General features: G+C 36.7%; 1 non-coding gene across 1 annotated transcript; it reads right to left on the bottom strand.

The window, feature by feature from the left end:
* Window positions 1-3,963: 3,963 nt before the first annotated feature.
* Window positions 3,964-4,035, bottom strand: TRNAA-CGC (transfer RNA alanine (anticodon CGC)). Its single transcript has one exon. It is a non-coding gene; the product is annotated as a tRNA-Ala (tRNA).
* Between the last annotated feature and the right edge of the window lie 11,441 nt (window positions 4,036-15,476).

The raw sequence follows: 15,476 nt of genomic DNA, 5'->3' as shown, positions 1-15,476 counted from the left end.
TCAAAACGGCCACCAGACGGACAAGATGCATTTTGAAATTGGACGATGTTTTTCAACCGTTAGCACTTGAGGTTTTTTTCTAACTTAAAAGTCCCATTCCACCAATGTGCAGACCTCCATTTGGCAACGTGTGTTTTGTGAACAACAATAAAAGAAGGAGGCATTATAATATGTCTGCTTGAGCCGGACCTCACATCTAAACTCGCCTCGTCTGCCGCACAGCCATAAATCAAACCTTCCAAGAACGTCGATCCGGTGATGCAGACAAAGACCGCGCAGTTCTACAGATATTTGGATGCGGCGATTGGCGACCCGGTACAGAAATGACCAATTTGTAGGTGTTTGTGTGTGTCCTGGCGTCTTCGACTCGCAGCCCGAGAAGCATGCATCTTGTCGATTGCAACAGCAGATGTTTTTTTCAGACTAAACAGTCGCATTCAACCAATCTGCTGAGCTCCATTTGGCAACGTGTATTTTGTGAATAACGATGACGTATTTGACACGTTGCTGGCAAAAGGAGTTTAGATGTGCGAATCGGCTTACGTTCGTGAGATATGGCATCATAACAGGGTGCAAAAGTCTCGGGACTTGAATTTTTTGAAGTAGACACGAAGAGACACAAAATTTACTAGGCGTTATTATATTGACATTACGTGTTTCAGATGCCGCCAGAGAGTGCGATACTCCGTATCCTTGCGGAGATAATCTCTCAAGGATTCCGTCGCTGTGGTCGACCCTACCTCAACCAGTAACAGTGGTCCAATACCAATCTACGCACTGCAGTTCTCACATGACGATGGGCTAACTAAGGGAATTAGTGCAGCCTTGTTCTTTCCCTATGTTCCAATGCTGGGCGTAATCCACAATAGAAGTGGATTACACCTCTGATCTGGTATAATGATAAGGTTTCACGCATCTTGTGTCAGAATGACCAAATAAATCTTAAGATTATATTTAAAAAAAACGCAAATATTTAGAGCGGTCTGTCGAAGCGAAACCATCCTTCACTCGCTCTAAAGTCACGCGGGGTTAGGCAGGTTATGCATTGTATAGGGGTGGCAAGTTATAAAGGGCGGAAAATGAAGGAACGAATATAAATATTACAACTTTTGAGGAGCAATGACTATTCTCCACAAAGCAGGCAATGCGCTCGCTTCATTAGAAAGAATCGAAATCTTAGTTATTTTTTTTTTTAATTATTAATAACCATGTCCTTGCTTTTTCGTACAAGGTGGTTGTTAATAATTTTGATCAATCAAAAACATCCAGGCTTTGAGAAAATTACATAAATATTGTGTCCTCACCGGGATCGAACCCAGAACTCTCGGGTGGAAGGCCAGCGCATTACGCACTGTACCACGAGAGCCGCCGAAGTCTTAGTTATTAAGCATGATTGTTGTATTATAATAACCAATCCCAATGTAATACATAATAATATAATTGCAGTTTATCGCTGAAGCTATAATTTCACAAGGATGCCTTTAAGCCTGTCAGCAATACAGACATCCACGTACCTAAAACCACCACTGTTAAGCCCATATTCCATTGGCAGATTGCGTCTGGCCCGATCGTCTGCCACGACTGTCAAACTCTATTCTCTATGGTTTTCAAGGATCGTAAGCGATCGGGACGAAAGTGGAAAATTTTCTATTATCCGTCGTGCGATCCATTCATTATCAAGCGAAGATTGGCGAAAGCGTACGAAAATAGCTGAATATGCGCCTGCTCGCGAGTCATGCAAACGGTCGTTCATTTCATTCTACTGGTTGATTTCAACTGAACAACTACAAAATGGCGAAAACTCAAAAAATATATATGGAGTATCACCGAGGACACAGTCCTCGTCGAATTAATACACGCCAACGATATAGTGTGGAACGTAAAAAAACCCGCCATATTCAATGGCGATCACGCTGTTCTTCAGTTAGCCAACTTTTGACCCAGTGTTTTCGTTTACGGGGAGTCCTGACCGCCTGAGCCAGTTGAAATATACCTAGCCATACTCGCTACAATAAATTATTAGTCTTTGGATTATTCGATTTCGATATTCGAATTACTCAATTGGTTTGGAGATTTAAGCTCGCCCAGTTATTCATGTTGTAAATTAACAATAAGTATACAAACTTTCTATAAATGTCAAACGGCCGCGTAAATTTTAACAGATCTGATGCTCGCTAGGTTTGACAGCTGACAGCTCAGTTTTTTTGACGTAAAATTGCGCGGGAATGCGTTCAGCTTAGCCACCAATCTAATGCCAGCGCTCCATTGGCGAGCCAAAAGTCCGAGGACAATAAATCGTCCGATTTGTCTATGCTCTGCTACTGATCAACGAACGAATAAAAAAGTCGATCTGTCAAAAGTGAAAAGTTATGATTCTCGTAATGTCTTCCGATAATCCTATAATTTTGTGTTATTTATATGTAGACTTGCATAAAATAATATAGCAGTGAAAACAACACAAGTTTTACGATTTATTTTATGAATTTCATAAATACAAATAAAAAAATTAATTGTAAATCTCTCATTTTATAATGTGTAAATTAACAAATTAATCAATGAAAATGTTTAAAACAATTACAGATTTTTTTCCGGTCCGAATGATTGCGTATTAATGACAAATCGAATTCGCATAGTGATCGACTGACGAAGTCTGGCAAAAATATCAAACATGTTTGAAATCCAGCGAGCCTGGTCTGCGGATTAAAAAGTCTGCAGATCTGGGGTGCTCCACGCGAAAAAAAAGTCCGAAGACTGTAAATCGTCTGACTTGCGTGCCAATGGAGCGCTGGCATAAGAAATATCTAGTTTTCACTGAACCTATATTTTTAATAATAGCAACACTATTATTATTTTAAACCAATCAAATCAAGGACCAACGAGATTGAATCGTTGCGTGTGATTGCAAATAGCTGGCGACGACGGTCGGCGTCTATCGTTGGATCGGGTTGGGTCTGTGCGTCTGCCAATGTAATTAAGCCTTTAGTGTTGCAATTCTCCGTAGATGTGCATGTAAGTTTTAAGATTTTTCGTGTACCTATTCGTCAAAGAAAACTGCGACATTATTGTGGTAGTAAATAGTTGATTCGGATAAACAGGTTACGTTATCAGATTAACCCACATTTCCTTGTTACTACTAAACTACTCCTACTGGTGGAGAGGGTTCAGAAGAAATTCTTGAGACTCCTTTATTTGAGGTTGTACGGATACTATCCGTGGCTTTATCCAACTGACTTTCTCTTAAGCATGCTTACATACTGCAGTTTGCAATTTAGAAGAAATCTTTATTTAGCTACGTATTTTTTTTCGACGTATACGAGGTATAAATGAGAACTCTGCCATTCTGCGCAGTGTTGACCTGTGTGTACCTGATAACTATCTTAGAAATAGAGAACATCAGTTGTTTATTCTCCCAAGGTGCAGAACCAACCTGCCACTGGTAATGCCAATTGGGAGGGCGATAACTATGTTCAACGAAATTACTTCGAGTGTTGATATTAAATTCCACCTACGTGAGGATGAGTATAGGTGGACGTTATTTTATAAATTTTTAAAATAGAGTCCGCTTAACTCCTCCGGTGTATTTCCATGTACCTATATAATTAATATTTTTGTATGTACATATTTCTACTGTTTAATAACATACTATCTATCTCTTTTTTATGTCATGTTGTGAACGTCTTAAACTTATAATTTGTAATGTCCACAATATGTAAAAATAAATAAATTGAATTGAACTACTACTCTCTACTTACCGGATCGAATTCGTGGAACATTATTTTCCCCGGCCGAGTATCAACTACACTTGTGACTGCGATGACCCATTGCGGTACTGTCGATTTCATTTTCACTATGTACCTCATCGCCAGTCCATGCATTAAAATCAAAGCAGACAGGATGAGAGCATCTCGAAAATACAACACTAAAAATAAATAAAAAAAACGTGTTTTCATTCAAAATATATTTTGGAGGAGCTGGGATTTGAACCCAGGACTTTCAGCATGCGAAGCAGACACTCTACCACTGAGTTACACCCCCTGCGTAGATACATGAAAATAGATTACACTATAGGTAAGTACCTACCCAATGATTAATTTTTATTTAAAATATAATAATGAAAAGTTATTGCAACTAGCAAAATTTCCATGTATACATTATAATATAGTTAAGCATAACAAGATAGAGAGTAAGAATAACATAAATATAAAGAAATCACATAAATTACATGAGAAAAATGAGAAAGTACCTATAATGAATAATTAAATTATATACTTACAAAAAAAAGTGACATACTTATAGAAAATTTTGGAAATAGCGCGTTTAAATAAATGAAACAGGTGAATTATTAAAAGGATCAACGGCGGAGAAACACATTATAATTTAAACAAGAGCGCCGAATAAAAGAGTTTTGTGCATATTTAGAACCGCTACGACTGATATGGTACAAAGTTTGGTTTCGCGTAAATAAATCTTGATGGACAATGGAAACCCACCCTTCCGAGTAGGTACAAAACTATTGATAATTGATCAGATATAGAACGTCGACTTTCCAAAGATGGTACCATAAAAGTTGCAATGGTCTAAATAGAATTAGATAAATCATAACGGAAAGCTTTAAAATTGACGTGCTTACGAAAACAAGTTTCCAAAGCATGCCGCACGAATTGAATCGCGAAAATGTAAAAAAACGTACATTCAGAGATTACAGTGTGAAATCTTTACGGTGATAGGCGGCGTCTTGGAGAACTACATCCCCTCCTGTCGTTTTTCAGTACTTACAATACTTGGAAATCGAAAACCATAGATAAGATACACCGCCGCCAGGTCTCACGTTAAAAAATTCGCAGTCTATAATTTAATATGATTTCAATGTGATTTTGAAAGGAAAGCTTTAGCCATTCCTATTTTTATCTCCTCAACAAGCTTACAATAATAAGTTTTTCCCAAGTTAACCATTTTGAAGCCCACGTGCCCTCGTTATATACCTAATTTGATTCTTATTGCATAATGAAAGAAAAAGAGAATATATTAATTACCATAGTTCCTGGTAGCTACCGACGCGCAGTAGGCTCTTTATACAGTTGACACAAGAAAGTCACTATCACCGATGTTCCTCTATTGAGATATTCATACCAACCAACTCAACAAGAGATGCGAGAAGCTGCCTCCTGGGGGCACGCAGGACTACGCAGTTTGGTAGACAATGAAGCGAAAACAAACCGGAATAACTAGCACCAAGAAGTGAGGATACTCCGATGATCCTCCAAGCTGATAATATGGTGCCGAGGAAACTGCGGAACATATTGTGATGGTCTGACCGCTCGTTCCAACCAGCTGCACCATCGATGATATGTTTGCAGTCAATGCCTTGGCTATCACGGTGGTCAAGACATGGTTGAAAAGAGTCAAGGCCAGTCTCGCCAGGGCCACGCCAAGAGTGACTGCGACCCCCTCCAAATAAAAAAAACTATGTTTTTAGTGTAAATATAACCGTTTCTGTTGTGGGGGGGGGGTCCGGACACAACCCTCCATGCGAACTTGCCTATATTAAAATGGTTAGCTCACTGGCTTAAAACAAAGACTTACCTGCATCAGGAACATCGTCTCCCATAGCAGGAGCCACGTACGAAACGGTGTGAATGTAATCTATATGGAGATAGATATTCAAAACCATCAAAATCATCCTTTCTGGAGATGAAATGCCCAGACATAATGATCCCATAGTCATCACCATCAAAACTAAAAAAAATCAAACGGAATAAGTACCTCCTACTGATACTACCCCAACAAGATCGAGGATATTCGGGGGGTCCTTCAATATTGTTTTTTTTTATTTCATTAACTTCATTTAATAATAAATATGAAGTCCGATTTTTTTTCTGTGGAGTGCGGAATCTTCACATAGGTAGGTAATTTGTATTTTTCAATAATTATAATTATATAAATATTCTGATGGTACTCGTATATTGATTATTATATGACGACATCGCTGAAATGTGTCCGTTTAAATCCGACTATCCAGGTTACGCCGTTGTCCACTCCGAGATCGGATGATGGCCATTTCAATTCGGATAAATACTGTTGAACAAGAACTTCTTGTTCACGTGTTAATACTGTGAACTAACAACCCCCTTCAGTACAGCTAATCGCACTTCCGTTTTCATTGTACGCTCCCGTGGTCTACAGGTCTATCAATTTACGTAATTTGAAGCTTTTTATATGTTTTATTTATTTATGTCTAAAATGATCATGAATGATGTTACAATTATTATTAGTAAACTTTTGGTTTATTGGGAAGAAGGAAGGGAGAGGGCATACATTATTTAAACATGCCTCTAGCACGCATTGCCGCCATGACAGGTAGGTACGTCACTGAGAAGTCTTCTATATTCGACTACAGCTACTTCCTGTGATTGCCGATTTATTGTTATCAGACAGTAACGGATAAAGCATTTTCACTACGAAAATGACCGACATCGGAAAAAGAATAACCATATGCTCAGTACTCACGCACGTTCTTTCTCGGTGATTTTACGCTCATTCGAACATGTCTCAACGTGTGTACCATCGCGCTCGATGCTTTTTTGTTCGAAATCGAGCAAACGGCTCGATGCGAAAAACATTTAAGGGCCGTAATTGTTGCTCGATGCACGACAGAAATTCGCTTGAGCATGACTCAACGTATGCGATTTGACTGGGCGTCTTGTGTCAAGCTGCCCAAGTATGTGGACGCAACGACGAGCATGCTTTCAAGTCAACATGTTCGATCGAGCGAAACCGTTGAGCAAGAACATGCGTGAATACTAGGCTATTCGAATAAATAGACCATTCAGTGTTATATTTTCAATGTTGTCATATTTTATGTGCCGATTACAGTAATAGTATGATGACATAAAAATAATATAGCATTTATCATTACTATGGAACACTAGAGTATTCGGAACACTTGCATTTTTCCTTAATTATACATAGGTATATTCATTCGTTATTTTGTACCATAAAAGTAGCATGTTTTGTACAATTATTTCTATGAATGTATATAAATGTTGCATATATAAATGACGCTATATGATAAATGTTCGGAGGTTGTTCCGATGCAGGAAAATTCTCGGATGCCGGAATGACGGATATCCGGTTACAGACGTTCGTAGAAAAGCGATGATACAAATGTTAATACTGCAACATTGGACCGTCATCTACGAGGACGCAATGATAGAACATTAGGATTTATGATTGATTTATGCCACTAGATGCAGGGCTCGAAATGGACCGGAACGCACCGAAGCGCCGTTCCTGTTCGTGAAATCGGTAAAATTATCGATCCGTCTCGTGAAATATGATATTGAAACTGGATATGCCATATAATAGAAAATCTAACATACTTATTTTTATGAAAAAACTTTGATAACAGAAAACTGTCGAGCGCTCCGGTTCGTAAATTTCTCCTTTTCGAGCGCTGACTAGATGACAGGCTCACGCCACTAACATCCGCCATCATTGTTCTGCTTATCGTTGATCTTAGATAAAGCAGTTTTCAAAACCTTACAGCATCGTCTAGGAGTGAAGGATAAACCTTTTCGATACATCAAAACGTTCACAGGGATCTACTTGTCATTATTCTATACTTAACTCAATATGTGAAAAATCTGCCGCTTATCGTTGTTCGGGGAGTGCCTTCAATTGTCTAGGTTTGTCAAATGTGAAATTGACTGAAAGTGTTTCAACAGTGTCTCACCAAAAATAGGAGTCCCATATTCAACAACAATGCTGGCTGCATTCCGCTTTAAAATAAATACGTATCTGAGGCTCGGATACGTATATTCGGGGGTAGGTGGATAAATCCCAGGGTTGCGAGTCACGTTTACCGAAATAAGTTGATGTAATATTATATTTATAGATAGGCTTTACACGTGCAAGAGATCGAATATTTGAAAGGGCATTATTCCAGAAGGTTGAAGCGGACCCCTTTTTGAGTTGCTTCGACATAATACTTGCTCCAGCTCCGCTTCAGGTAAAATGTGTTAATATGTATTATACGTATACATATGTTAAAAAAAAATAAGTAGTTTTGAAATAAGGTTTATTATTAATCAATTAGCAAATCGTCTTTCATTATCTGCCTCTTCTGTCAAAGAATGAGGTTATTTATCACTCACCAGTGTTGCCATATTTCAAATAATTTCAGTGTTGCAAAGTGTCAAATATAATGTTTTCATTGGATTTTAGGACGAAAATTTAATAATAAACAAAAACATCTGAAGCAGTGGAGCACTACAAATTTTCTGTGCTCCGGATAAAACCACATTGCTCCACTGCTCCGTGATCCTGTTCCGAGCTCAGCTCCAACGCTCTGGATTATTCTAATAAATTGGTTTAATAGATAGTAAAAATAATTGAGCAATTTTCATTCATATTGTTAAACATTGTAATTGTAATTATTGTAAGCGTAAACATTTTTTTTGTTATAAGTAACATAAATATTTTGATGAGAATAAAATAATGATGTCAACTATTTCATTTCCTGTTTATTTACATTTAATAAACATTTTTATTATTTATATCTACCATGCGTTTGGTTATTAAAATTAGAAAGAATATTTAATATAGGAAGTTATATGGATTTAATTATTTACTTCTCGTGATGGATTTACGAGAATCTCACGAACCGGAGCTACGTTCCGGTCTGCTGCGGTCCATTTAGAGCCCTGATACTCGGGCGGCAACCAACCTTGGCACGATTTTGTCGAACTATTCAAGTGACGAGCGACAGGAATAAAAAACATTCTAAATGTTGATTGGTAAAAAATAAACGTCAAATATTATGTAATAAAACAAACACAATAAATTTGGAAGTATTATCCAAAAACACCGGGAGTTTTGAAAGATCATTCAAGTGCGATATTTGTTCTTATGCAGCTAGAACGGCCCGAACCATAAAGGCCAGTTCGGATTAGTCGAGTAGTTTAGTAATTAACGTATGAACGGACAAATTTAGTCGAGTAATTTAGTAAAATCATTTAGTCGAGTCAATCCATGTTATTCTAATTTTTCGGTCGAGTAGCACCCCCACTACCTCCCACTAAATACTAAACAAGCCACGAGACAAGTCTGAACACGTTATCTTTAGTCAAGTTCATTAGTTGTCGTAGAAATGACATTTCGCTGGAGCGAAGATACTACCCATAAATTTGTTTCAGAATATTTAAATCATGAGTGCCTTTGTAGCAAATTTCTTCCTCAAATTCTTTTGATATAGCCATCACAACTGAAGTTATTAACTTATTTATCTTTGTTTTGTTATGTTGTGCTTTATTCATTTTGACACGTCACTCACTAATGTACTGTGTTCGTAAACTTTTCAGTTACTAAGTCGTTTAGTGGTAGCTAAATCATTCGCCACTCGACTTATTCCAACCGGCCTTAAGAATGCATATGTGGACATATTCTGATGAAAAATCATAATACAAGAAACATACTGGTATCTTTGATGTTAGTAGATTCACTCGTTCTCCGTTGTACGCCCATGTACCGTACTGCAACGAGCAATTCTGTCGATCAAAGGGCCATCTTCGATAATCCTTAACACACATCGCGGTTTGTTTCATTTGCTCAACACACCTCACGATTCCTGAGCTTGTAACGATGCAGGGTTTGTCCACAGCAAGTATGTCGGTACTGTCTCTGAAAGCAGAAAAGTTGACAATATCAGCAGGCTTGGATTTGTTATAGGGCCAAAGCGATTTTTTCTAAATGCCTATCTTAATAGATACCTACTATTCACTATTCACACCAACTTCTCGACGTGATGCCAATCCAACAAGTATCCGCGCGCAATGTTGCTTAACTTCAGTGATCGGACGAGAAACGTCAGGCGCTCGGCTGGTAACATTTTACGTTATATTTGAAATTTGTGCACAGAATTTTATTTTAATAGTCACGGCGAGCGGTAAAACATATACGTGTTAAAAAGTATCAGATGAGAAAAGTGCTGTATTGGATATCATCCGTCTATCCAAGATGTGGCGAATCTAATAATGTTTGAGACCACTGTAGCGAGAGAATGCCCCATTTAATCTGAGCAATTCGGTTGTCAATTAGTGTATAAATAACCAAACTAATTAATACATTACCAAACAATTTCATTTCTACCCACAAAAAATGACTGCACCAAATAAGAAACAAAAACTAGGTGAAGCTAGTAGTAGTATTCTGGTAGACAGTTTCAAAACTGATGGACCGAAATATATGGCGTAGGTAATTGAAAAAAGTGATAAAGCTATTATATTATGTGTGCTATGTTCTGTGAGTGGTATTTAGGACATCATCATTTTTAATAGAATTTGTAAAAACTATTTTTTTCCCATAACTGCTCGGCTAAAAAATAATATTTGAGAAATTTTGGCACGCTTACGTAAAAAAGTTCGCCAACCCTAATCTATCCTTATCGAGTACCTATTGCTGATTAGAATATGCTTGTAAAACCCTGCGAAAATCGTTGTAGCTCAAAGCGTTAGTGATTCTGAAGAATATTTTGTCGTATTAATTGGATCATGAGAATTGTTTCCTTCAAACTGCGAGCCGCTTTATTTGTATTTTCCCCGTGAGGATGAATGTCGGTAATCTTCATATTTGGATGTGTTCAAATACTCGCAAATAACTGTCAAACAAGGGCTCTAAATGGACCGAAACGCACCGGAGCGCCGTTCCAGTTCATGAAATCGATAAAATTATCGCTCCGTCTCGTGAAAAAAATATTTTGATCGTCTGAGCTAAATATGCTATATAATAGAAAATATAACACTTACTTTTATAAAATACACATAAAATTTATGTCTATGTAAATATCCTCAGAAAATTGTCGAGCGCTGTGTCAAATACATTTAGGATTGCAAATAGAATATTATTATGTTGCAATTATGACTGATTTAGGACGGCAAGTAGCAAAATAAAATGTCTTTAACATCATTATAATAATTATTAATAAAACATCATGTTTAAAGTTACTCGTATATTTACTGAATATAAACTTTATACAACTTTGCAATCAACCGGCTTAATACTATACGGAGCTCTGTGCATCTATTCTATACACAAGACTGCTATCATAGGCCGCTATCGGCAGCTACCGAGGGTAGTTTTTTTTTTTTTAATTTGTATCGAAGTATTTTTTTTTGTTTTGTGATTTTATCGAGGCTTTGACTGCGACTCGCTGTCATATCGCCTCTTTTCTTCTAGAAGGGGATCCGTTGATCAGGTCCTCACTCCTATTCTGTTAAATTGCTTTAAATTATTTTGCCTAGCTCTTCCTTATTGAGTGTTCCTGTCTTATTGAGTAAAGTTCTATATCATTCTTTTTTTGATTCATACTTCTGGCATTCCATTGTAAAATCCAAATATGTTTTTTCTTATCCATTTTGTTGCAGAACCTCCCCTAGAATTTCTTCCAAATTTCCTTCCTTGAAGTTTTTGCATACCCAGTCCACTGCTTTAATTATTAGTTGTTTAATGATCTGCTGCCAGTCTCCCCCTTTCAGCAAGACTTTCATAATTTCTCCCATCGCATTAACCTCTGTCTTCCCCTTTGAATTTTCTTATTTTTTGTAGACTTTACGCTACTACCTGTAGCTGTTATTGTTGAGCCTGCAGCTTCTACCACCACTTCTTCTTTCTTTTTGTTTTCCTTTATTTTTTGAATTATTTCGCTTTCATCTCTTCCCACGATTTTTTTTTTGTTTTAATATGTCAGCATAGCTGTTACTTAACATATTTTTTTTTTTGCTTCCTTGAAAGGTATGTTCATTTTTATCATTGCTTCTTTGCAATTCTTTTCTTCTTGCCACTTTGGGCATTTTGGCTGTTTGCCGCGTGGTTACCTTTGCAATTGCTGCACGTAATTTCCTCATTTTTTTTCGCAAGTTTTGTGGTTTTCACCGCACTTGGGGGACGTTTCTACTTTACTGCCGCAATTGTTCGCAATGTGCCCATATCGCCAGCATTTGTAGCATTGCATTACCCTGAATACATACGGTTCTACAGCAAACGAGACGCCATATATATGAATTGTTCTCGGCAATATTTTCTCCCCAAATTTAATACTGACTGACGAGGTCTTCGTAAGCTCTCCTGTGTCACTTTTTCTTGTCAACCTCTTAAGGTTGGTCACTTTTGCTTCACTTTTGATTTCCATTTGCAGTTCTTGGAGCTCCATATCAATGTCGACTTTTCTTATTACTCCATGAGGGCAGGAGTCATTCTCTTTGTATCGAAGTATTAGTACCTATTGTAATAATTACAATAAGTTAGTTGTTTTTGGTACAACCTCCCTTGGCTATGTTAAATTTTAGAGCGAGACAGTTTTGACAGTTTAGACGGCTTTTAAATTACCCACTGCATAATTAATTCAATGATTAGTTTTCAATACTCACGAATTCCATAATGATATGTCTGGAATCCAAATAGAAGTACTGTGGATAAGTGTTTTAGTCAATCCACCATTTTGAGCAGGATCCCATGTTAAATATTCATCTTTCCACGACTAAAATACATAATTCAATCATGATAATTTTTTTGTTTCAGTCTTACACCATTGATTCAATATTATATGACATAGACATATGCGTTACATAGTTTCAACAGGAAAGAAGTGAATAGACCAAGCATACATTTAAATAATTCGTGTTTAAGTACCTACTAAAACACAATATTGTGGGGTTGCTGCCAAAAATTAGTAAGTCGATAATTTAGGTATAAGGTATTGGGTAGAGAAAAAATCAAAGTCATCCGATATATTATAAAACATGCATATAAAGCACAAAGAAATTAGCATTGTGCCTAATTTTACAGACCATGTCAAACTTCAGATTGCAATTACTCCATAATAATATGATTTCGAGACTTACCAACTTTTGGCAGATCCCCACAATATTATGTTTTATTTTATTAATCATCTAATAAGATTAAATAGATTTTATTGTTAAGTATTTTAATTTTTAAAATAATAATATAGTTTTCGAAAATCGTGTTTTCAAAAATAATCCGTATAAAACATTATACCTAAATCTTTTTTTATTTATAACGAATTATACTAGACTTTTAAGTCGATCGTCTGCCCCGATCGTGAAATGTCATTTAGCGTCGTGGCCAAAATAGAATTATTCATATTTTTCGTACATGCCTCCATCGACAATCGGTGACAGTTGGGTCGACGAATACCGACACGGAGAACGTACTGGAACATTACCGACTCAAGTAGAAAGCCGATACATTCACAACGACTAGTCCTATTTTTTCTGCCCCTCCCGTTGTTGTATATGGATGACCTGTCATTGTTCTATCTGTAGAGTGCTCATACTGACGCGTCTGTCGTGTTCACACAGGGAATGGTTTTATTTGGATAGATGAGTTATATGATAAATAATACACTAGCATTAACACACCTTCTACAAATGTATTATAGATCAATGTTACCTATTTTTTGGAAATCGATATTACCACCGGTTTTTTTGTGTGAAGGACTAGTCTGACTTTGACAGCTGATGAATAACAGCAATGTATATTATTTGTAAATAACACTGATAGTTAATATATTTGATTTGAGATTTTTTATAATTCAATCAATATATCAAGCAATTTGGGATCTGATTTTGACAGCTGAACAGTAGACCACTCGTTGCATGTGCAAAAAGATATGCTCAGGCTTTATTAATCTAAAGATGGCGATGACTGGAATCATCAACGCAACCATAGACTAATATACTTGGACGCAACTGCCACCAATCGTCGATTGACTCGTGAGCGAAAAATAGTAATTATTGTCCTGTTTTGGCCACGATTATAGTGAACGATCCAAATCACTGGCGTGAGAATCTGCCAATTAAATTAGACCTTCAGAATACCGATTTCTCTCTTTTTTCCATTTATGATTTCAATATCTCTTCCAGATTAGTGTGAAGTACGAATCTGTTATGATAGTTCCTCCGTATATCGAGTTGTCTATGTCCGAGATATTGCAAGGTTTGAAACACTGCTCCACAATGACATTGCTGCTCCATTATAATTGGTTGGGCTGATTATGATCTTAATCCAATCATTAAAGTCGCACAAATATATTCATTTATTGTTGTCATCCAGGCGCTTAACTAGTTAATTAGAAATCAGTCGCCCGTGATTGATACAAAGGCAGTTATTAATAGACCGCCACTGTCTCTACTTGCTGCCGTGTGACCGTCGTCCAAGCAATAATTGAATTCGAGTTACTAGCACAGGGTGTCTCATCCAAACTTGTCATCATTCATATTTTATAAGTGTATACCGTGCGAGCGATAACCAGAACCATTCGTCTACTAGTGCGTGAGTGCATGACTCGGTACCAGCTCCATCCGTAAAACTGAACAACATCAATGTTAATTCCTGCATCGACTCCCGTTTAAGCCACCATCCCTCAGAATCCACATCCATAATCATTTCAAAATACAGTCCACTATAAAGCACCGCCAATTTATGCACTTTTCAACTTGATCTAACGGTTCTACTTTTTGTAATACGGAATTTTCTTTGCAGTATATATAGGTATATAATATATATATCTACCTAAAATACCCTTTTCTTATTTGTAGCGTAATTATTGTGTTTATCAGTAGCTACATATTTGTATCTGTTACGCCGAATGTGCGAAATTGAATATTACATGAAATGGGCAAAATTTTGCCTAAATCATGAAAAATGCAAGCCCATTGCCTTATTCATGGATTAGACAAAATATCTGGAGAGTGCGTGAATTCGGCAGTAATTTTTCTGCCTAGTTCATGTATTGGACAAATTAGATAGTACCGCTACGGTGGTATTTTTTGCAACTAAACTAAATGTATCAATTGCTCATGCATTGGTCAAAATGTACATAATTATATTATCTATGGTCAAAATAGATGATCGCGCTCCGGTGGTGTTTTTGCAACTAATCAAACTAAACAAATGTGTCAAATGTCATTGATTATAATATAAAAATATACCAATCAGTTACTACAATGACGTTCATATCCATTTATTATGCGCAAAAAAAATCTAGAACTATAATATGATAACGGAAGAATTTTAATGAAAAGTATTTTCAAAGTATCAATCGTGCAATGGTCGATTGAATGTTTGTGATAGTTTGTTGACACTTGATAGCTAACCTCAAAATGGACATTCAGTTGAATAATTCAATTCAGAATTACAAAACCTAACCTAACCTAACCTAACCCAACCTAACCTAATAATAATAATATTATATTGTGTCCAATTATAACTAATAAAACCATCCGTATTAAATTTACTTTTTCTTCTGTCATGTTGACAGTTCAAGAATTCCATACCCTGGCGAATTCATGTACTCAGCAGAAAATTTACCTAATTCATGAATATGGCAACAGGCTTGACTATTACATGAATTAGCCAAAATTTTGTCCATTTCATGTAATAGTCAATTTCGCACATTCGGT

Source organism: Rhyacophila brunnea, unplaced genomic scaffold (genome assembly GCF_057557595.1).
Source record: "Rhyacophila brunnea isolate RB1 unplaced genomic scaffold, BYU_Rbru_1.0 scaffold_16, whole genome shotgun sequence".
In the NCBI taxonomy this organism is placed as follows: Eukaryota; Metazoa; Arthropoda; class Insecta; order Trichoptera; family Rhyacophilidae; genus Rhyacophila; species Rhyacophila brunnea.
Note: the sequence above shows the minus strand (reverse complement) of the source record. Positions and strands in the feature narration are given on the sequence as shown.